General features: G+C 47.6%; 1 protein-coding gene across 4 annotated transcripts in view; it reads left to right on the top strand.

The window, feature by feature from the left end:
• FIGLA (folliculogenesis specific bHLH transcription factor) overlaps positions 1-14,193 on the top strand; it is a 157,527-nt gene extending 143,334 nt beyond the window's left edge. For all 4 annotated transcript variants that reach the window (XM_030199624.1, XM_030199625.1, XM_030199626.1 and 1 more), the window contains exon 6: positions 14,105-14,193. The gene's annotated coding sequence lies outside the window, so the exon portion shown is untranslated. The remainder of the gene's footprint in view (positions 1-14,104) is intronic.
• The last annotated feature ends 9,137 nt before the right edge of the window (positions 14,194-23,330 follow it).

Here is a 23,330-nt window from a genome sequence, read left to right as displayed (position 1 = left end):
ATGAAAACGGAATGGAGATGAGCAATTAGTGTAAAAACCCCATTGAAACGAGATGCACTAACCTTTTCCGATTGCCTTTACGCAGGAAAAAGGCAGGAAATCTAACGAGAGGTCTGTACCTCTCGTTAGGGCTGTCAGCTAGAAGTTTAAAAGTGAAATGTATTTAAAAAAATAACTAGGGGGGCGAAAATTGACGCCCCAGGTCGCTGCTGCTCCCCTCTCCCTCAGCACCAAAAGAAAAAAAAATCGGGAGGGGCCCGAGGTCACCGTTTCCCACCCCCACCTCCACCCCCCCCCCCCCCCCCCCGCACGAAAAAACTCAAATTTTCGCAGCCCCGGGCCGGCCCTCCTCCCTTCCTGTGTCTTCTCCCACACTAGCTCCGCCTCCCGCCATACTCCGGTCCCATGCCCCGCTCCCACCGCCCCCCCTTTGGTTGTGGCTGCCGCTCCCCCACTCCAACGACCCCCCCCTTTGCCTTACCGGCCCGTGCAGCGCCTCTCACCTCTGCTGCACGGGCAAGAACAGCTGATCAGCGAGTCAGAAGGCCTCCTCAGACGTCCCTTCTTTCTTCCTAGTTTACCTACGTCAGAGGAGGGCGGGCCCAGGAAGAAAGAAGGGACGTCTGAGGAGGCCTTCTGACTCGCCAATCAGCTGTTCTTGCCCATGCAGCAGAGGTGAGAGGCGCTGCACGGGCCGGTAAGGCAGAGGGGGGAGCGGCAGCCACGACCAATGGGGGGGCGGCAGGGGCGGGGCACGGGACTGGAGCATGGCGGGAGGCGGAGCTAGTGTGGGAGAAGACACAGGAAGGGAGGAGGGCCGGGCTGGGGCTGCTAAAATTTGAGTTTTTTTGTGCGGGGGGGGGGGGGGGTCAAGGACGGCCATACAGGACGCTCCTCACGAGCGCCTTTGCCCCCCCTCTTTTTTATTTTTGTTTTGATTTGGGAGCCATGTGCTTGTGTTTTGGCTGTTTGTGGCATGCGCAGAGCAGCTAACATAACGATTGGCTGCTCTGCGCATGCTTTAGGGGCCGATTACCGATGTGTATTGTGATTCTTTGATACATTGTACTTTTCAATACCGATCCGAGCATGTGTGACTTGTTGTTTTGGTGCATTCTTCGTTTTTTTAAAATCATTAGGGACTTTAACGATTTCGATTTTTTAACGTTTGCTTGATGCATCTGCCTCTAAGTGTTTGTCAGAAGTTTCCCAGGAAAAGGGAGGGGGAAGAGGGACTTGAAATGAAAGCCAGTTTCATTGCTGCAGTTTTAATACGTTTTTAAAGCTGTATTTTTATATTGGTATATCTGATTCAGCATAATCAATAATTGTGCTACATATATTTCAATAATCCTGACAAACTGATATCATAACAGTTCCTCAAACCGGGTCATATAGAGGCATGCCAGCGACGGGGCAGCAGTTATCCCCATCGATACCCCACACTTCTGCACATAGAAGTTATTCTGAAATTGAAAATAATTTTGACAAATGACCCATTTTAACAATTGACGCATCACACTTAATTTAGCACCATAGACCCCTGCAGCCACTAAGTATTCACAGGCCACATTGATCACCCTTTGATGCGGACAGTTAGTGTATAATGCTGTTACATCTAATCCAACCATGTGGCACTCATCCTCATCACCACATTTTGAGGGCTGACAAAGGCGGGTCCACTGTTATCATGGACACTCAAAAATACGTCCAGGAGGGGCTACGCCAATTGGGACAAAGTGAATACTATGATAGTCTGGAGGTTGATCCAACTAGTGTCTTGAAAAGGGACATTAATGCATATGTGCAAAATGCAGTTATGGATGGGATTATTACCATCAAAGAACAATGGTTTTTATGTCATCTGTTCCCTAAGACTCCATATATTTACTTTGTTCCTAAAGTTCATAAATCGTTGTGTGACCCCCCTGGACGTCCGATAGTGTCTACACGAGATTCGGTGTTGGAGCCCTTATCCAAGTTTTTGTATAGATTCCTTAGACCACAGGTATGCCAAGCTCGATCGTATGTGAGGGATTCAATTCATTTTATACTGATTTTGGAACATATTGAGTTGAGTGATATAGATCAGGATGAGTTCCACATGGTTGGATTAGATGTAACAGCATTTTCTCCGAGGACAAGCAGGCTGCTTGTTCTCACTGATGGGTGACGTCCACGGCAGCCCCTCCAATCGGAAACTTCACTAGCAAAGTCCTTTGCTAGCCCTCGCGCGCCCGCGCGCACCGCGCATGCGCGGCCGTCTTCCCGCCCGAAACCGGCTCGAGCCGGCCAGTCTTCTTTTGTCCGCACTCGGTACGGTCGTGTTTTCGCCGTGTCGAGCCCCGGAAAGTCGACCTCGCGCGTCCATTTGTTTGAACGTGTTTTTTTCCTTCGGGAAAGCGTTGTCCTAGTCGGGAAGTGCTCCGGAAACCCCCCGCCGGGTTTCGTGTAATCCTCCCCGTACTTCCAGCTTTTTTGCCCCGGTAAGTTTTCTTTCGTCGTCGGGGTAGGCCTCTTTTCGGCCTCGGTCGAGATTTTTTCTCCCTCTAAATTTGGTGCTTCAAATTTCGCCATTTCGGCTTTTGATTTCGCCGGCGTGATTTTTCCGCCCATGACATCGAAGCCTTCCAGCGGCTTCAAGAAGTGCACCCAGTGCGCCCGGGTTATCTCGCTCACTGATCGACACTCGTCGTGTCTTCAGTGTCTGGGGGCCGAGCACCGCCCTCAGAACTGCAGTCTGTGTTCCCTGCTTCAAAGGCGGACTCAGGTAGCGAGACTAGCCCAGTGGAACGTGTTGTTCTCGGGCTCTTCGTCGGCATCGGCACCGGGATCTTCGAGTGCATCGACGTCGTCAGCGTCCAGACCATCTTCCTCGGCCGCCCCTGCATCGAGTGCATCGAGGCATCGGGCCTCTGCATCGGCGCCGAGACATCGGATAGCTGCATCGACGTCGGTGGTACCAGGACCTCGTCTGCTGATGTCGTCGGACGGTGGTGCATCGGGTGGAGTGCAGGTGAGGGCTGTCCATTCCCCTGCTGGTGGCGGTGAGCCCTCGGGTGGGTCTCCGCCTACCCTGAGGGCTCCTGCGGTACAGCCCCCCCGAGATCGACCTTCTTCAGTCTCGGCCCCGAGGAAGCGACGAGTGGATTCGACGTCCTCCTCGTCGGTGCCGGGGAGCTCCGGTGACATGCTTCGGAAGAAATCGAAGAAGCATCGACACCGGTCTCCTCCCCGTGTCGGCACCGAGAGCTCTGGGTCGCCGAGGGATTCGGCACCCAGCAGGCATCGGCACCGAGAGGACCGCTCACCCTCTGTTCAGGAGGTGTCGATGCGCTCCGCTCTGGACAGCCCGGAACAGCCTCCACGCCCGGAACAGGTACTGACGTCGACGCCTGCATCGACCTCTCAGCCTTTCTCTGCAGCCGCTCTAAACGAGAGCCTCCGGGCCGTTCTCCCAGAGATTCTGGGAGAGCTGTTGCGCCCTACCCCTCCGGTACCGGCGGTGCTTGCGCCACCGGTACCGTCGAGCGTGGCGCCGGCTGGCCCATCGCCCAGGTTGAGGTCCCCGACGTCGGTACCGCGTGCGGTACCGACCGCGGCCACCTCCCAGGAAGGCTCCCCGACTACGTCGGCGGAGGGAGCTTCGCCGATGCGGGCGAGGGAGTCTACCTCTCGACGCCCCCATCGTGGACGGGGTTCCACGGAGTCGAGCAGGGCGAGGTTGCAGACACAGGTCCGTGAACTTGTGTCTGACACCGAGGGTGAGGCCTCGTGGGAGGAAGAGGAAGATCCCAGATATTTCTCTGACGAGGAGTCTGGGGGTCTTCCGTCTGATCCCACTCCCTCTCCTGAGAGACAGCTTTCTCCTCCCGAGAGTCTGTCTTTTGCCTCCTTTGTCCGGGAGATGTCTACGGCCATCCCCTTCCCGGTGGTTGTGGAGGACGAGCCCAGGGCTGAAATGTTTGAGCTCCTGGACTATCCTTCTCCACCTAAGGAAGCGTCCACTGTTCCCTTGCACCATGTCCTGAAGAAGACATTGCTTGCGAACTGGACCAAACCATTAACTAATCCCCACATTCCCAAGAAGATCGAGTCCCAGTACCGGATCCATGGGGACCCAGAGCTGATGCGCACTCAGTTGCCTCATGACTCTGGAGTTGTGGATTTGGCCCTAAAGAAGGCTAAGAGTTCTAGGGAACATGCTTCGGCGCCCCCGGGCAAGGACGCTAGAACCTTAGACTCCTTTGGGAGGAAGGCCTACCATTCCTCTATGCTCGTGTCCAAGATCCAGTCTTACCAGCTCTACACGAGCATACACATGCGGAATAATGTGCGGCAGTTGGCGGGCTTGGTTGATGCTCTTCCCCCTGAGCAAGCCAAGCCTTTTCAGGAGGTGGTCAGGCAGCTGAAGGCGTGCAGAAAATTCCTGGCCAGAGGAGTTTATGACACTTTTGATGTTGCGTCCAGGGCCGCTGCTCAAGGTGTGGTGATGCGCAGGCTCTCATGGCTGCGTGCCGCCGACCTGGAGAATAGAATCCAGCAGCGGATTACGGACTTGCCTTGCCGTGCGGATAACATTTTTGGCGAAAAAGTCGAGCAGGTGGTAGAGTCTCTCCACCAGCGGGACACCGCATTCGACAAGTTCGCCCGCCGGCAGCCTTCAGCTTCTACCTCTACAGGTAGACGATTTTTCGGGGGAAGGAAGACTGTTCCCTATACTTCTGGCAAGCGTAGGTACAATCCTCCTTCCCGACAGCCTGCGGCCCAGGCTAAGCCCCAGCGCGCTCGCTCTCGTCAGCAGCGTGCGAATCAGCAAGGCCCCGCGGCTCCCCAGCAAAAGCAAGGGGCGAGCTTTTGACTGGCTCCAGCAGAGCATAGCCGACATCCAAGTGTCAGTGCCGGGCGACCTGCCTGTCGGAGGGAGGTTGAAAGCTTTTCACCAAAGGTGGCCTCTTATAACCTCCGATCAGTGGGTTCTCCAAATAGTCCGGCAAGGATACACCCTCAATTTGGCCTCTCAACCTCCAAATTGTCCACCGGGAGCTCAGTCCTACAGCTTCCAGCACAAGCAGGTACTTGCAGAGGAACTCTCCGCCCTTCTCAGCGCCAATGCGGTCGAGCCCGTGCCATCCGGGCAAGAAGGGCTGGGGTTCTATTCCAGGTACTTCCTTGTGGAAAAGAAAACAGGGGGGATGCGTCCCATCCTAGACCTAAGGGCCCTGAACAAATATCTCGTAAAAGAAAAGTTCAGGATGCTTTCCCTGGGCACCCTTCTCCCCATGATTCAGCAAAACGATTGGCTATGCTCTCTGGACTTGAAGGATGCCTACACACACATCCCGATACTGCCAGCTCACAGACAGTATCTGCGATTTCAGCTGGGCGCACGCCACTTCCAGTACTGTGTGCTACCCTTTGGGCTCGCCTCTGCGCCCAGGGTGTTCACAAAGTGCCTAGCTGTGGTAGCAGCGGCGCTTCGCAGGCTGGGGGTGCACGTGTTCCCATATCTCGACGATTGGCTGGTGAAGAACACATCCGAGGCAGGAGCCCTGCAGTCCATGCAGATGACTATTCGCCTCCTGGAGCTACTGGGGTTTGTGATAAATTACCCAAAGTCCCATCTTCTCCCAGTGCAGAAACTCGAATTCATCGGAGCCCTGCTGGATTCTCGGACGGCTCGCGCCTATCTCCCAGAGGCGAGGGCCAACAACTTGTTGTCCCTCGTCTCGCGGGTGCGAGCGTCCCAGCAGATCACAGCTCGGCAGATGTTGAGATTGCTGGGCCACATGGCCTCCACAGTTCATGTGACTCCCATGGCCCGCCTTCACATGAGATCTGCTCAATGGACCCTAGCCTCCCAGTGGTATCAGGCTGCCGGGGGTCTAGAGGACGTGATCCACCTGTCCACGAGTTTTCTCGAATCCCTGTATTGGTGGACGATTTGCTCCAATTTGACTCTGGGACGTCCCTTCCAAATTCCTCAGCCACAAAAAGTGCTGACCACGGATGCGTCTCTCCTGGGATGGGGAGCTCATGTCGATGGGCTTCACACCCAAGGAAGGTGGTCCCTCCAAGAAAGCGATCTACAGATCAATCTTCTGGAGTTGCGAGCGATCTGGAACGCTCTGAAGGCTTTCAGAGATCGGCTGTCCCACCAAATTATCCAAATTCAGACAGACAATCAGGTTGCCATGTACTACGTCAACAAGCAGGGGGGCACCGGATCTCGCCCCCTGTGTCAGGAAGCCGTCAGTATGTGGCTCTGGGCTCGCCGTCAAGACATGGTGCTCCAAGCCACATATCTGGCAGGCGTAAACAACAGTCTGGCCGACAGGTTGAGCAGGATTATGCAACCTCACGAGTGGTCGCTCAATTCCCGTGTGGTGCGACAGATCTTCCAGGAGTGGGGCACCCCCCTGGTGGATCTCTTCGCATCTCAAGTGAACCACAAGGTCCCTCAGTTCTGTTCCAGGCTTCAGGCCCACGGCAGACTGGCGTCGGATGCCTTCCTCCTGGATTGGGGGGAAGGTCTGCTGTATGCTTATCCTCCCATTCCTCTGGTGGGGAAGACTTTGTTGAAACTCAAGCAAGACCGAGGCACCATGATTCTGATTGCTCCCTTTTGGCCGCGTCAGATCTGGTTCCCTCTTCTTCTGGAGTTATCCTCCGAAGAACCGTGGAGATTGGAGTGTTTTCCGACCCTCATCACGCAGGACGAAGGGGCTCTGCTGCACCCCAACCTCCAGTCCCTGGCTCTCACGGCCTGGATGTTGAGGGCGTAGACTTTGCCTCTTTGGGTCTGCCAGAGGGTGTCTCCCGCATCTTGCTTGCTTCCAGGAAAGACTCCACTAAGAGAAGTTACTTCTTTCATTGGAGGAGGTTTGCCGTCTGGTGTGACAGCAAGGCCCTAGATCCTCGCTCTTGTCCTACACAGACCCTGCTTGAATACCTTCTCCACTTGTCTGAGTCTGGTCTGAAGACCAACTCCGTAAGGGTTCACCTTAGTGCAATCAGTGCATACCATTACCAAGTGGAAGGTAAGCCGATCTCAGGACAGCCTTTAGTTGTTCGCTTCATGAGAGGTTTGCTTTTGTCAAAGCCCCCTGTCAAGCCTCCTACAGTGTCATGGGATCTCAATGTCGTTCTCACCCAGCTGATGAAACCTCCTTTCGAGCCACTGAATTCCTGCCATCCGAAGTACTTGACCTGGAAGGTCATTTTCTTGGTGGCAGTTACCTCGGCTCGTAGAGTCAGTGAGCTTCAGGCCCTGGTAGCCCAGGCCCCTTACACCAAATTTCATCACAACAGAGTAGTCCTCCGCACTCACCCTAAGTTTCTGCCAAAGGTTGTGTCGGAGTTCCATCTGAACCAGTCAATTGTCTTGCCAACATTCTTTCCCCGTCCTCATTCCTGCCCTGCTGAACGTCAGCTGCACACATTGGACTGCAAGAGAGCATTGGCCTTCTATCTGGAGCGGACACAGCCCCACAGACAGTCCGCCCAATTGTTTGTTTCTTTTGATCCCAACAAGAGGGGAGTGGCTGTAGGGAAACGCACCATATCCAATTGGCTAGCAGATTGCATTTCCTTCACTTACGCCCAGGCTGGGCTGGCTCTTGAGGGTCATGTCACGGCTCATAATGTTAGAGCCATGGCAGCGTCGGTAGCCCACTTGAAGTCAGCCACCATGGAGGAAATTTGCAAAGCTGCGACGTGGTCATCTGTCCACACATTCACATCTCATTACTGCCTGCAGCAGGATACCCGACGTGACAGTCGGTTCGGGCAGTCAGTTCTTCAGAACCTGTTTGGGCTTTAGGATCCAACTCCACCCCCCGAGGGCCCTGTTTGTTCTGTTCCAGGCTACACTCTCAGTTAGTTGGTAAATTTTTTAGGTCAATCTCAGTTATGTCCTCGCCGTTGCGAGGCCCAATTGACCAATGTTGTTGTTTTGAGTGAGCCTGGGGGCTAGGGATACCCCATCAGTGAGAACAAGCAGCCTGCTTGTCCTCGGAGAAAGCGAATGCTACATACCTGTAGAAGGTATTCTCCGAGGACAGCAGGCTGATTGTTCTCACAAACCCGCCCGCCTCCCCTTTGGAGTTGTGTCTTCCCTTGAAGTGTATTGTCTTGCTACATACTGGACTGGCCGGCTCGAGCCGGTTTCGGGCGGGAAGACGGCCGCGCATGCGCGGTGCGCGCGGGCGCGCGAGGGCTAGCAAAGGACTTTGCTAGTGAAGTTTCCGATTGGAGGGGCTGCCGTGGACGTCACCCATCAGTGAGAACAATCAGCCTGCTGTCCTCGGAGAATACCTTCTACAGGTATGTAGCATTCGCTATACACTAACCTTCCGCATCAAAGGGTGATCGATGTGGCCTGTGAATACTTAGTGACTGCAGGGGTCTATGGTTCTAAGTTAAGTGTGATGCGTCAATTGTTAACATGGATCATTTGTCAAAATTATTTTCAATTTCAGAATAACTTCTATCTACAGAAGTGTGGGGTAGCGATGGGGCTACTGTTACCCCGTTGCTGTCATGCCTCTATATGACCCGGTTTGAGGAACAACATGTATACACATCTCCCTGGCACACTAATATTGTGCTATGGAAGAGGTATATAGACGATGTAATCATGTTTTGGAGGGGCTCCAGATCTGAATTACTAATATTTTTGGACATGCTTAACAGAGTTGACCTTCATATTAAGTTCACGGTCCGTATAGCCAAACGAGAGAGAGAATTTTCAGATATCAAAATCCTAAAAACGGAACAAATTGAATTTCAAACCACAATCTATAGAAAATGTACTGATCGTAACACATTGCTCCATTGTTCTAGTTTTCATCATCGGGCGCTCAGGAGGGGGGGGGGGGGGGGCTGTTAGCTAGTTTTTAAGATTACGACGATTATGCTCCACAGTTTCTGAATTTAAGATTCAGGCAAAAGGCATGTCACAAAGATTTGTCCAAAGAGGTTACCCGAGTAGAGTAATTAGAACTGCATACAAACGAGCATTGTATGCTCATAGGTCATGGCTATTGTTACCTAAACAAAAATCTGTACGAAATAACAATATTGCGTGTGTGCTTCCGTTTTCCAGGCAGGCTCCACAAATTGGTAGTCTTATACATAAATTCTGGCATGTATTAGCTGTGCATCTGGAATTTACTCAGCATCCCAAAATTGCCTATTCCCGTAAAGCAAATTTAGGTGAACTATTGAAAATATCGAGCACCAAGACGGGTGGGTTATCATGGCCCTTGTGGTAACTGTGTTTACTGCATTTACTCCGTTCACACCACGTGGGTTGGGATACCGGGGACCACCAAAACGTTTTATCTACGTAATAGACTTGCGATGTGTGGTGTTGACCCAGCTGGCTTCTATGGAGCGGGGAGGGGGTGATGTTAGTGCACTATTATTGGCCATTGAGCAGAGATATATATTTACGTGGAATACGGTGGTTCCCCGAGGTCTCAACCTCGACGTGGAATGGGTGTAATTAGGGGTTAGGATCGGCAGCTGCGAATAGGGCAGCAGTATTATATAATTTCCGTTTCCGGTAGTGGCGATATTCAGATTTAGCGGAGTGATCCTGAAGGTGTCCACCTTGGACGGTCTATTCCCATTGGTAAGTAGCTGGGAAGTAGGGTTAATACTTATGTTTACTATGATTGTATGGTTTAGTATATGAATGATTTATTGATTGTTGAATCATTATAGGATGGAGGTTGAGAATGGTTCCTCCTGATGAAGAACACTTCAAAATGCGGTCTCGCATCGAGGAGCTGATGTGGATTTAAAGTGAAGCCGGTTGGGGTTCACTATGGTCTCCTATGGAAGCCCTCGCCAAACCATGAAGTGCCATTAAGCAAGTTCGTTTTGCTTCGCTGTGTAAAATCCTCCATACTGTGCACATAAGAGGGTGGGCATGTTGAGCCCCCACCATTGACTTGTGTTCAGTACTGGTCTCCGTATCTCAAAAAAGATATAGTAGAATTGGAAAAGGTACAGCGAAGGGCGACGAAAATGATAGTGGGGATGGGACAACTTTCCTATGAAGAGAGGCTGAGAAGGCTAGGGCTTTTCAGCTTGGAGAAGAGACGGCTGAGGGGAGATATGATAGAAGTGTATAAAATAATGAGTGGAATGGATCGGGTGGATGTGAAGCGACTGTTCACGCTATCCAAAAATACTAGGACTAGAGGGCATGAGTTGAAGCTACAGTGTGGTAAATTTAAAACGAATCGGAGAAAATTTTTCTTCACCCAACGTGTAATTAGACTCTGGAATTCGTTGCCGGAGAACGTGGTACGGGCGGTTAGCTTGACGGAGTTTAAAAAGGGGTTAGATAGATTCCTAAAGGACAAGTCCATAGACCGCTATTAAATGGACTTGGAAAAATTCCGCATTTTTAGGTATAACTTGTCTGGAATGTTTTTACGTTTGGGGAGCGTGCCAGGTGCCCTTGACCTGGATTGGCCACTGTCGGTGACAGGATGCTGGGCTAGATGGACCTTTGGTCTTTCCCAGTATGGCACTACTTATGTACTTATGTACTTGTGATTAAGAAACTGGCTCAGTATATTTTGAAGCAATCACAATTACGTGACAAGTGGATCAGCTGGAGTGCTATTTAACATTAACTGGAGCGCAGCAGAAATATATTTCACTGAATCAATAGCATTTATACATATGTATATATAGTGAAAATATTGTTGTAATGTGTAAAACAATGGTCGATAAGAGTTAGCTGACTGTTGACAGTGGTTGAAAGATTGTGGGGTGTATGGCTTGTGTGAGTGAGTTCCTAGGTTCCAATGGTGTGTAGAGTTTTATGGATATATAGGAATATTTAAATAAACGATATAATTATTAATATACAAAAAATAACAGAGTACTGAGTTTGTTGTAATTTGTGTATAGTGTACTCTGGTTTAATACAATATTCCCCAGTATAAGTGAGATTTTTATCTGTCTTTTAATTAGCCAGATTCGCAGAGGATCACTGGGGGGTTTTGTCGACCCTCCCACCTTATCCTCTAGTATCTCTAATCTCCTCCCGTCAATCATGTCCTCCGAGTCTGTTGACAAGGCTGTCTCTACTTACAATGCCACTCTCTCCTCTGCTCTGGACACCCTTGCACCAGCCATCTCCCGTCCCACAAGGCGTACTAATCCCCAGCCCTGGCTGACCCCTTGCATCCGATACCTTTGCTCCTGCGCCCGATCTGCTGAACGCCTCTGGAGGAAATCTCGCACCCATAGCGACTTCATTCATTACAAATTCATGCTATCCTCCTTCCAGTCCTCCCTATTCCTTGCCAAACAGGACTATTACACCCAATTGACTAATTCTCTCGGCTCCAACCCTCGTCGTCTCTTCGCCACCCTTAACCCCCTCCTCAAAGTGCTCTCCGTTCCCCCCCCCCCCCCCCCACTCTCTCTTCAATCACTGGCTGACTACTTCCATGACAAGGTGCAGAAGTTCAACCTCGAATTTACTACCAAGCCACCTCTTCCTCTTCACCCTTTAACCCACTCCCTCAACCAACCAACCAACCCAGGCCTCCTTCTCCTCTTTTCCTGATATCACCTAGGAGGAAACCGCCCACCTTCTTTCCTCCTCGAAATGCACCACCTGTTCCTTTGATCCCATCCCCACTAACTTACTAAACACCATCTCTCCTACTGTCACCCCCCCCCCCCATCTGTCATATCCTCAACCTCTCTCTCTCCACTGCAACTGTCCCTGACTCCTTCAAGCATGCTGTAGTCACACCACTCCTCAAAAAACCATCACTAGACCCTACCTGCCCTTCCAACTACCGCCCCATCTCCCTCCTACCCTTCCTCGCCAAGATACTTGAATGCACCGTTCACAGCCGCTGCCCTAATTTTCTCTCCTGTCATGCCATCCTCGATCTGCTTCAATCCGGATTTTGCCCTCTACACTCGACAGAAACGGCATTCACTAAAGTCTGTAATGACCTGTTCCTTGCCAAATCCAAAGGTCACTGCTCCGGCCTCATCCTCCTCGACCTATCCGCCGCTTTTAATACTGTCAGTCATAATTTACTTCTTGCTACACTATCCTCATTTGGGTTCCAGGGCTCTGTCGTCTCCTGGTTCTCCTCTTATCTCTCCCACCGTACCTTCAGAGTACATTCTCATAGATCTTCCTCCACCCCCATCCAGCTCTCTGTTGAAGTTCCTCAAGGATCTGTCCTTGGACCCCTTCTTTTTTCAATCTACACCTCTTCCCTGGGCTCGCTGATCTCATCTCATGGTTTCCAATATCATCTTTATGCTGACGACACCCAGCTTTATCTCTCCACACCAGACATCACTGCGGAAACCCAGGCCAAAGTATCGGCCTGCTTATCTGACATTGCTGCCTGGATGTCTAACTGCCACCTGAAACTGAACATGGCCAAGACCAAGCTCATTGTCTTGCCACCCAAACCCACTTCTCCTCTCCTTCCACTCTCTATTTCAGTCGATAACACCCTCATCCTCCCCATCTCATCTGCCCGCAACCTCTGAGTCATCTTCGACTCCTCCCTCTCCTTCTCTGCCCATATCCAGCAGACAGCCAAGACCTGTCGCTTCTTTCTCTATAACATCAGCAAAATTCGCCCTTTCCTCTCTGAGCACACCACCCAAACTCTCATCCACTCTCTCATTACCTCTTGCCTTGACTACTGCAACCTACTCCTCACTGGCCTCCCACTTAACCATCTATCCCCGCTTCAGTCTGTTCAGAACTCTGCTGCGCATCTTATCTTCCGCCTAGACCGATATGCTCAAATCACCCCTCTCCTCAAGTCACTTCACTGGCTTCCGATCAGGTACGCATACAGTTCAAGCTTCTCCTACTAACCTACAAATGCACTCAATCTGCAGCCCCTCACTACCTCTCTACCCTCATCTCCCCTTACGCTCCTACCCGTAACCTCCGCTCACAGGACAAATCCCTCCTCTCAGTACCCTTCTCCACCACCGCCAACTCCAGACTCTGCCCTTGCTGCCTCGCCTCACCCTATGCTTGGAATAAACTCCCTGAGCCCATACGCCAAGCCCCCTCCCTACCCATCTTCAAATCCTTGCTCAAAGCCCACCTCTTCAATGTCGCTTTCGGCACCTAACCATTGTACCTCTATCCAGGAAATCTAGACTGCCTCAATCTTGATTGACTGCACTTTTTGTCCTTTAGATTGTAAGCTCCTTTGAGCAGGGACTGTCCTTTGTTAATTGTACAGCGCTGCGCAACCCTGGTAGAGCTTTAGAAATGTTAAATAGTAGTAGTAGTAATAGTTTTTTTATATAGTTGCTTTAGCATGAACACACTTCCAAGTTCTAGGCTGCATCACCCTTTATAGTGGTGATGTCACTGGAAGTGTATAGCGTCTCTGCTTCTATCTACTGGTACGGGGACATAATCAATTGGTCTGGACTGGTCTAGCAGGAAGCAAGGAAAGGAAATAGTCGTTTTACCTTAAAATTTTAACACATTTTAATAAATGAAGCCATACTTTAGAGTAGAAATTCTATAAATGTTATAAATCTAGCTAAACTAGGCTTGCTGAACTGAAATACTACCCATGTAGGTTTGCAACTAAAATGATATGTGTATACTTGCACTGAAAGCAAATATGTACATTCATTTACTTTCAGAATATTAGTACTGTCTAAGTACCAATGCACCTGACTGCTTTCTAGTGCAGTAGTTTTTTAATCAAGTCCTCACATCAACTAGTTTGGTATCAGGGTATCCACAATAAATGTGTGATAAATTAATAAGTAATGGAGGCACTGCATACAAATACATCTCGTGCATGTTCATTGTGAGTATCCTATAACCAGTTTGGAATGAGAGCCACTTTTATAATCATCTCTGCACAAAGTTGGTAGTAGCAGGAGAACATGCTGTGTTTATCTTCCAAGCCCAAACTTTCTGAATGAAAAATATTTGTTAAAATAGGATGCATCTCATTTACCATCTAGTACAGCACTTGTTCAGCTATTGTTGTTTGCTATACATAGGTTGTACTTTTTTCCAAACATCTAAATTTTTTTTTATCATTATGTTTTCCAGGTTTATCGCCTTCACTACATATTGAGTGTTTGGAAGATGTATTGAGAAAAAAGACCCTTGGTTTTTTTTGGTTTTTTTTTTTTTTGGGGGGGGGGTGTTCATTGTGTATATATTGCAATAAATTTCTTGGTATACAGTGTTTGATACCGTACATTATATCCCAGATTTTTTTTCAAGAATAAACAGCTTTTAGGCATTCTTATACCATTAGGCAATTTAGCTGACATATAGTCATAAAATCTGACTATATATCAGCTGGTTCCCCTTTATCCACGTGCTGTTTCATCCCTTCAAAGAATTTGATTAGTAAGGCATAACCTTCCTTTTCTAAAAATGTATTCTGATTCTTCACTATTAAGCCATGTTTGTCTATATGATTAGTAATTTGGTTCTTAAGAATATCTTCCACCATTTTACCCACTAGTGCCATCAGGCGCCCTTCTTGACAATTGGTATTATTTTGAGTGGTAAGTGTGGTAAGTTTCATATTGCCAGTAGTATATCTGTAATGTATTGGGATTTATTAACTGCCTTTAGGAAGAGATTCCCCCAAGGCGGTGTACAGCAGGTACAGTTTAACTTAAGTTACAATTTTGTTAACAGCATAACAGTAGTGAAATGACCAAGTATAAACATAAATACAATGAATGAGATAAACTTGAAAACAGTAAATTGAACATTTTCATACTTCGAGCAAGTGGTTCCAGCATGGGTGTCTCCCCAACATCCTCCGTAAAAACCAAAGCAGAGAACTCATTCAGGTTTTTTATTTATTTATTTATTTTTACAGTAGCAGTGATATGATACATTGCAAACTCCCACAACCTCTTGCAAAAGACAGATATAGAAAGGGGGAGAACTTCCTTACAAGGGAGCTGGGATTATTAGTTTAACTATGGCCTTATCTTCTTTATGCACCTTTTATTCTCTGATTATCTACCTTATGGCCCACTGATACCCTTTTAAGTTTTCTTCTTACCAAAACCTTCAGTTATGTTCCTTTGTGTCTTGACCAAAGGCTTCTCAAAATCTCTTGGCCTCCTTTTACATCTAAATTGTCAGTGTTAGTGCATTCCTTTATTCATTTGATCTAGGTTCTTTCACAGTACTGACTAGCCACCATGGCAGACACTTGCTCTTCTGCAACCAGGGGCGTAGCTACGGGTGGGCCTGGGTGGGCCCAGGCCCACCCAATCATGGCTCAGGCCCACCCAGTTTCACCTGTTCCACCAATCGATTCTGTCTTTGGCTTAAGGAAATTGCCAGGGCTCCAGCCTCATTGGCTGTGCTCACAGCCACACACAAAACAAAAAAAAAAACAGGAGCTCTCTGCCTGCCTTGCCTTACCTCCGTTCCCCGTGGCATGCAGACCAGTGTCACAGGAAATTTCTGCCACAAACATGAGGTTTGCAGCTCAAGGTTCTTGCTTCAGCCTTCAGGCCACCGAAGTACGGGCTGGGACTTGGAAGCCGGCAACAGTGAAGGCAGGGCTGCAGCTCAAAGAGGTTAGATATGTTAATCGCGTACCCTGCTTTCAAAAGGGAAGAGGTTCCAAGTGTCAGGATTCCTGTGATTGCTGAAATGGTCTGGGGCTATGTTTTGTGTAGGCTGGGTCTGTTGTCAACCTCCGTTTTGAAAAAGCATACATGAGTGTTTGATTACCGAGCTCTCTTTTACAACCTGTAGAGAAACATTCTTTGATAAATATCCCGGGGCAATTGCACTGCTAGTTATGATAGAGTACTGTTTGTTTTCATGCAGCTTTCAGAAACTTGCATGCCATGACTGCTTTGTGTATTTCATCACTTTTGATATACCTCCTGCTTCCACCTTTATGCATCCATCTAGTCAAGATTCCTCAGAGGTTTGTCTCTTTCCCCTACCATCATCCCAAACAAAGCAAGCAGTTGTTTGAGCTGCTGCATCCATGTTGTTGTTCTTTAATGTTGGTAGCATGTGTATTTAATTTCACTTATATGTTCAAACATGCCAGCTTTTCATAGGTAAAGTAGTAAATTGTTACAAATCGTAATTAGTATGTCATTTGGAGGCGGGGCAGATTATAGGGACACTCTAGCACTATTGTATTCATGTAGAGATTTTTTTTCTCCTGGAAAGAGCCACTAAAATAGATATATTATGAGAATCAGGTGCTCAACATCCAGAGTTTCTATCTATTTATTTACTTGTTTTAAGTTATTTATAACATTTATATTCCCATATTAAACATGAATTAGGTTGAAACCTGGGAGCATTTAAAATCTTTTTTTTTCCTGTGCCTAGATCAAAAGACAAAGATAGTCTGCATCCCTGCCAGCAAAGGTATGCCTTAAATGCTCGCATGGGGGGCGGAGGGGAGAGTGAGGAGTCCCCCCCCCTAGACAGTGATGAGCCCACCCAGAAACCCACCAACAAATTTAAATGTGTTTTTGGGTGGGGGTGGGCTCAATGCCCAAGTTTTTTAAAAAAGTTGTATTTTTTATGTTGGTGGGTTTTTGGGTGGGGAAGTCTCTGCAGTGCCCAGGTTAAAATAATAATAATATTGTTATTATTTAAAAGCTTTATATTTAATGTGGGCAGGTTTCTGGGTGGGAGTGAGGGGATGCCATACTAGGGAGTTATGGGTAAGGGGGTAGGACAGGGCTAATGCTAGGCTGCATGCAGGGAGGGGTGGGGCAGATGCCTAGTTATCAGATGGATGGTGGGGAAGGGAAGGGAAGGACTGATGCTGGGCTATGGGATTGGATAGTGGGGGTAGAGTAGAAGGGCTGGATCATGGTGGGATAGGGAAGGGAAAGGCCGATGCCAGGCTACAAGGATGGTTAGGGGGGTAAGGAAGCGAAGGACTGATGCCAGGCTACAAGACAATTTCTGATTTTTGGTCCTTAATTCTATAATTGATGAGGGTTGGTCTGTGTTCTGCGTGTGATCCAGCAGGTGAGAGATTTTGCTGGCATGTAGTTTGTGTGGATCTAGGATTCTGACTTGTCTGGCCTTTCCAATGAGATGCGTATTGCTGTTGTGTGTATTCACTGCTGCCTTTTTAAAGGTACTGTTATTGGCATTTGTATTCAGAATTGGTTAAAGTTTGCAACATAGACTCTAAGAAGTTTCTTTGCAGGGTTTTCTCTTACTTCACAAAGTACCTGGAGGTGAAGGGATTTTGTGTTGCTATTATTGAGGTGATACCCGAATTTAAATACATTTTTCCTAGGAAAGCTATAAGAGGAAACATTCTAGCTATGTTTTCTATATGCAACAAATTCCATAATAGGTAGAAAAGGAAGAAGTCTTCAAAGGTATATTTACCAAAATTTAAATGTTTGATTAATACAGCTTAATAAGGCATATGTATTATAATGTAAAGTTGAAGGATATGTACCACATTTTATTTTGTCAGCATCAGAAGGGAGATAGAGTAGAGCTAGAGGAAGTGAAAAAGACTTTAACGTTTACTTAATCAGGCATTTGTTATAAAGCAAAGTTTGAAGGATATATGCTATTGCTGTAATTATATTGCAGGATCCTGTCATGTGTATTGAGATGTTTGCTATTTTTGCAGACTTATGTCTGGTCAAGTTTAAGATATGGGATAATGTATTACAAATATCTGTTTTTCTATTAAGTATATATGTGGTTTATATTGATGCAGGTCAGCTGTTGGGCAGACTACTTAGAAATCCATCATACCTATATACATAGTGCCCACCCATATTAGCTCCAGGCCCACCCAAAATGTCAGGTCTGGCTACGCCACTGATCCCAAGCTTTGGTGGTCTTATGTAAAGAGATTTATAAGATAGTGGAGGATATGATAGCAAGCAGGGTTAATGATTCTCATAGTTAATAAAAGAGAATGATATTTGCTTTTCCTTCATGGAGAAGACAGTTATGTGGGATGTTGCACAATAATTGTGTAGATGGGAAAACAGTTTATTTTTAACAAATTCTGACTCATGCTGCTTTTGCCTACCTGCAGTTTCTTATGCTTTGAAGATTATTAACCTATCCAAATAACTTAAAAACGTCCAAAAGTTTGTCCCAAAAAACGGAGGATTAAAGATCTATATGGATCAGTGCAATAACTTATTAAATATATAGGAAAATAAACTCCACAGTAGTCAGTGCAACAGCACTAACCGGTGCCTAGCCCTATTAGCAATAAGGGTCATAACAAAACTTCCTCTGCTTAGGCTTATCCTAAAACACGGCAGCACCAAAAGTGCTTATCACATCTCAGGACTTATATTTCTTTAAAATAACCCTCTCAGTGTATATAGTGTGAAAAGTAGCCCAAAATCAAAATACATTGAAAATTGTCATGAAGCACAAATATAGCGCAAATCAGCACTTGTCTGAAAGTGATATAGTTCCACTTTCTTATGGCTTGTTTCGCTTCTTCATCAGGAGCTGATTCCAAATATGTCTGCCACTTATATTCTACATTTCAGTATGGGCTTAACTGCAAAGCGCCAAAAATACATGATGTGATGACAGCACAGGCTGTTTCCAGAAGCTCCCAACAGACTCTGACAGCATCCTGTGCCTGAGACTCTGTTGAAGATTGTTAAGGCACTGGCAGAGGGGTAGAGATATGTTACTGTATAGTGTTTATTTTCTCAGAATCTGCCTTTGCTAATCAGGCAGCGGAAGCAGTGGCCCGTCTCATCTCTCTGGGCAAAGTTATATATGCCCTCCAAATATCTAGCTTTCCCAACCTTGAATCTGCTCATGGCAGTTCGGTACAGGCTCAGCTGTAGCTAAGTCTGTAATTAAAGAGGAACCCAGTTTTAATTAGTTAAAGAGATATAGTTTATTAGTATTAATTAGCATTGATACATTACCCAATAATGAGGATACCAGCAATTCAGTCAATCATACAGTGGAACAGAATCACACGACACATCAGCTCTCGGTGGTACTCTGTCTCTCTCCTCCATCAGCATCTGCCTCTGTATCTGCGTCTGTCTCTCTCTGTCTTACACTTCTCGGGGTGCTTCCTTTATACTGTCTCAACCCAATGGATTCCAATGGGATCCAGCTTTGTCAGCAGAACTTGCTATCCCTTATCAGTTGATAAGGAACCGATAAGGGTGACTTCATTAGGTCCCAGGTTCTAACTATACACAAAAGGGGTGCAAAGCACTGCTGACGAGATGACTTCATCGGTCACTCTGCTCTTCTCAGCTATTCTCAGCTCCCCCCTCCCTCTGAGTACTCTCTAACTACGTACATCTACCCCTTTATCTACTTTCATTAGCCCAAAACATCTTCCATGACTCTTCACCGATGCCAGTCCCAGGCATGTTTATAAGAGCAAAGGACCCCCTCCCGTGCCAGCTCCCTGAGAACTCAGTTCAGCTTGTGCTGCAGAAAAATGTATTTTGTATCAGAGATGACTTTGGATTTTTTAAGAGAAGCCCAGCTCTTATTATGAGCCATTTGCTTGTAGAGGCCTAGCTCTTTAGCCTGAGCCATTGACCTGTATTTTACTGAGAGCAGGGGCGGCCATATATATACAATAGCAAAGTGCATTCCAGAATTGGGTACCTTACTAACTGTTGCAGAATTTCAGACTCTGTGTTTAGTGGTTATTGCCCTTCTTTTTCTACAGTAAGCTAAACTAAATTCCTACTATAAGATAATGTAGTTCCTTTGCTAGCACAACAGCTTTATTGGTATGTCAACTTGTTCACTTTACTGCTTAGAATTGCATTTGCGGGTGGGGTCACGTGATGGCAGCGACCTGAACGGACGCCAGGTGACTGATCTCTCCCTCAGCATGGGAAATCCGGCTTTTATACCTGCTTTACCCCTTATTTCCTAGACCTCAATGAGTGTAAAGGTGCAGTGGAGCAGATTGGCTGGTTTCATAGGCAGCTACGCTGGTATGCTTGCTAAAACCCCAAGACCTGTTCGAGAGCGTGCGAGTACTCATGTGGCAAAGATGGCGTCTGAGAGGAGCCCCTCGGAAGGCCAGGAGCCACCAGTGGTTACTTTGCAAGATGCAGCAATCAAAGAAATAACAAGAAACCTAGCAGATATCTTAGATGACAAGCTTTCCAAACTATATGCTGCAATGGACGAACTCAAAGAGAGTATGACCATTCAAAATGCCCGCATCCAGCAGGCAGAGGACAGAATCTCGACCCAGGAGGACCTTACCTCAGGCATGTCCGCTCAAATAGTGATGCTGGAGAACTGTTGCAAGCAGCTAGAGGAGCGAGTTGACGATCAGTAAAACAGGAGTCATCGCAACAATATTCGTATTGTTGGGTTCCTGAGGGAATCAGAGATAAAGAACTATGGGATCTGGTTGAGTCTTGGCTTCCAAAAGAGCTGGGCCTGGAGGTAGAAGGGCAGCGGCTACGCATTAAGAGAGTGCACCGCGTGGGTGTAATGAAGGAGCAGAATGCAAGGCCACGACCAATACTCGCTAGAATTCTTAACTATGCAGAAAAAGCGCAACTCGTGTCTAGATTCCGACAGCACAAGGAAGTGGTCTATCATGGATCCAAGCTATTGCTCTTCCAGGATTTTTTACCAAGAGTATCAGATTTCCGTAGGCGGTTGGCGCCATATTGCTCTCAATTGTTTAACAAAGGGGTCAAGTTTTCTCTTCAGTATCCAGCCAAGGTGTGTGTAGTGCATGAGAACAGCACTGTGTTCATGGAAACTTCAGAGGAGCTAAAAACCTTTTTGGCGAGGCTATCTTAAGAGAAACATAGGGATTCAGCTTATGCTCTACGTGGTTCTTTCTTCATGGATTACAAAACACAAGCACGACGCTTATCTGCAACTTAAGCTAGGAGATGTGCTGAGTCTGTTGTGAACTATGGTGGACGTGGCTCTCTGCCTTGTTCTTTTCTTATCTGATTTGCACCTAAGGGACTGCTTGCAGCCAGAGGCCTCGGTGTGTCTGGAATTTACACTGACTATTTGAACTTGTGTGTGGAGCGAAATCGACTGCTGACGAACAGAGGCTGTGGGTGTTCTTCCTCGTTTTTTTTTTTTTCTTCTTTCCTGTGATCCTTGAAATGGAGGTCAACTGGGCGAGTGGGAAGGTGGAGGGAAGAGGGAGTCGCTCGCTGACCTGTCTGGGATTGTGGACTCGCACATCTTTGGCTTTTGATACTCTTGAGACATGGACTGCCTGCATTGCTTAAGCGAAGGGAGGTATTAGGGAGGGAAGTGGGGGAGGGGGGATAGTCAAGGTTAATAGGGTAGAGCAGCACTATGTGTTCAGGGGGGAGGCTTGGGGGGGTAGAAGGGGAGGATGGAGTGTGTATGAGGGGAAGGGAGGAGGGTGGGTTTTGAGGGGGTTGAATGTGTGGAGTGAAGTTGTGCGATGGATGTCAGGAGATCAGGGGAAGGTAAAGGGAGCGCTGAGGGGGGAGAGATTTGTGAATTCCTGTGTTTGGCGGAGGGTATTCTTTTGTACGTTTGAATTGCAGATCCGGGTATCGTGCTCTGGAGGGCAGTTAGGCTGGGACGCCGCCCATCAGATTCATTTCAGGCATAGTGGCCTTAGGCCTATGTTATACTGGTTGGGGGGATGAACAGTCTTAGAAGAGCCACCCTTAATGTTGATGGCATACATTTGCCTGTTAAGCACACAAAAATCCTCCAATATAGCAGATATCTTAAGGTAGATGTCTTCTGCTCCAAGAGACCCACCTCTCAACATCCGAACATGCTAAATTGAAGAAAGGGTGGATGAGGGACCTGGCCTTCACCTCCTACAATAGCAGGCAGCAGGGCATGGCTATTCTAATTCATAAGTCTTTGGAGAGTGTTAAACATAAAATTATACAGGACCCTGAAGGTCGATACGTAATATGGATGGGAACCCTACAAGGGGTTAAAATAGCACTAAGCTCGATATATGCCCCAAACGTTTTTTCCGCAGCGTTGGCCTCTTTGGTCGCACTACGTGAATACAGGCTTCTATTGAGGGGTGACTACAACATCACGGCTGATCCATTGATTGATTGCAATCCCCCCAAAGCTAAGATAAGGGGATGGAATGAGAAGGGAGTCAATTTTCTTATCAAGGAGCTAGCTCTGCTAGACATCTGGCAGACACTGAATTCAGACAGTCACAACTACACATTTTACTCCCAAGTGCATTAAGTCCATGCCAGGCTGGATTATATATTGCTTTCTTCCTCAATGCTACCAATGGCACGAGCCTCGGGAATTGATCAGGGAGCAGTCTCAGACCATAATATGGTATGGGTAGACTTGGACCTGGGACAGGACCTACGACGTACAGGCTGGCAGATGAACCCCACATTATATCAAAATACTGATTTCCACCAGTTCCTGGAAGAGGCATGGAACCAATTCTTACAGGAAAATAATCCCCAAGATGTAGATCCAATAACCTATTGGGATGCCGGCAAGGCAGTCATGAGGGAAAGAATAATAGAATTTTCCAGCCGGCAGCGTAGGGAGCAGATGGGGGATTGGTACAGCTACTCAAACAGCTGCAAATAGCCAGAGGAGAGCTTCTACATAGTACCATAGTGGAAGCTGGGGATAAGTATTGGAGAATAAAGCGGCAAATTAATGAAGTGCTTAATCAAAGGGCACAATGGAACATCCAGCTCTACAAATACAATTTGCATAGATGGGGAAATAAAGCAGGGAAGCATCTAGCCACTTTAGTGCGGACTCGCACAGCAAAACAATCTTATTACCTGCATAAAATCTACCACAGGTAGTCGGTTAAAAACGCAGGGAGACATACAAGAAGCATTTGTGGAGTTCTACAAATCTTTGTATGATGCGGGGTCTTGTAATGGACAGATGAGGGAGGCTTTTTTTAAAGACCTGAATATGCCAACTCTCACAACAGACCAGTTGGCCACTCTTAATGCCCCCCTCCAAAGTTCGGAAATCCAGCAGGCGGTCTAAAGGTTGAAACTAGCAAAGGCACCGGGTCCAGATGGCCTGGGCCCTGAATATTATAAGATTTTGGGGCCCCAGTTGGCCAGCTCCTTCGGGGACCTGTGTCAGGCTTTATGTAACCCAACTCAGCAAACGGGATCTTTGACACACGCAACTATTGTAATGCTTCCCAAGCCTGGCCGAGATGTAGGACAGCTGGGCTCTTACCGGCCTATATCTCTATTAAATCAAGACATCAAGCTTTTTGCCAGCATTATGGCATCTAGGCTGGGGAGGGTATTGCCAATCTTGGTCCATACAGATCAGACGGGTT

This window comes from Microcaecilia unicolor, chromosome 4, assembly GCF_901765095.1.
Source record: "Microcaecilia unicolor chromosome 4, aMicUni1.1, whole genome shotgun sequence".
NCBI classification, from domain to species: domain Eukaryota; kingdom Metazoa; phylum Chordata; class Amphibia; order Gymnophiona; family Siphonopidae; genus Microcaecilia; species Microcaecilia unicolor.
The sequence above is the reverse complement of the archived record's forward strand: the minus strand, read 5'-3'. Positions and strand labels throughout refer to the sequence as shown.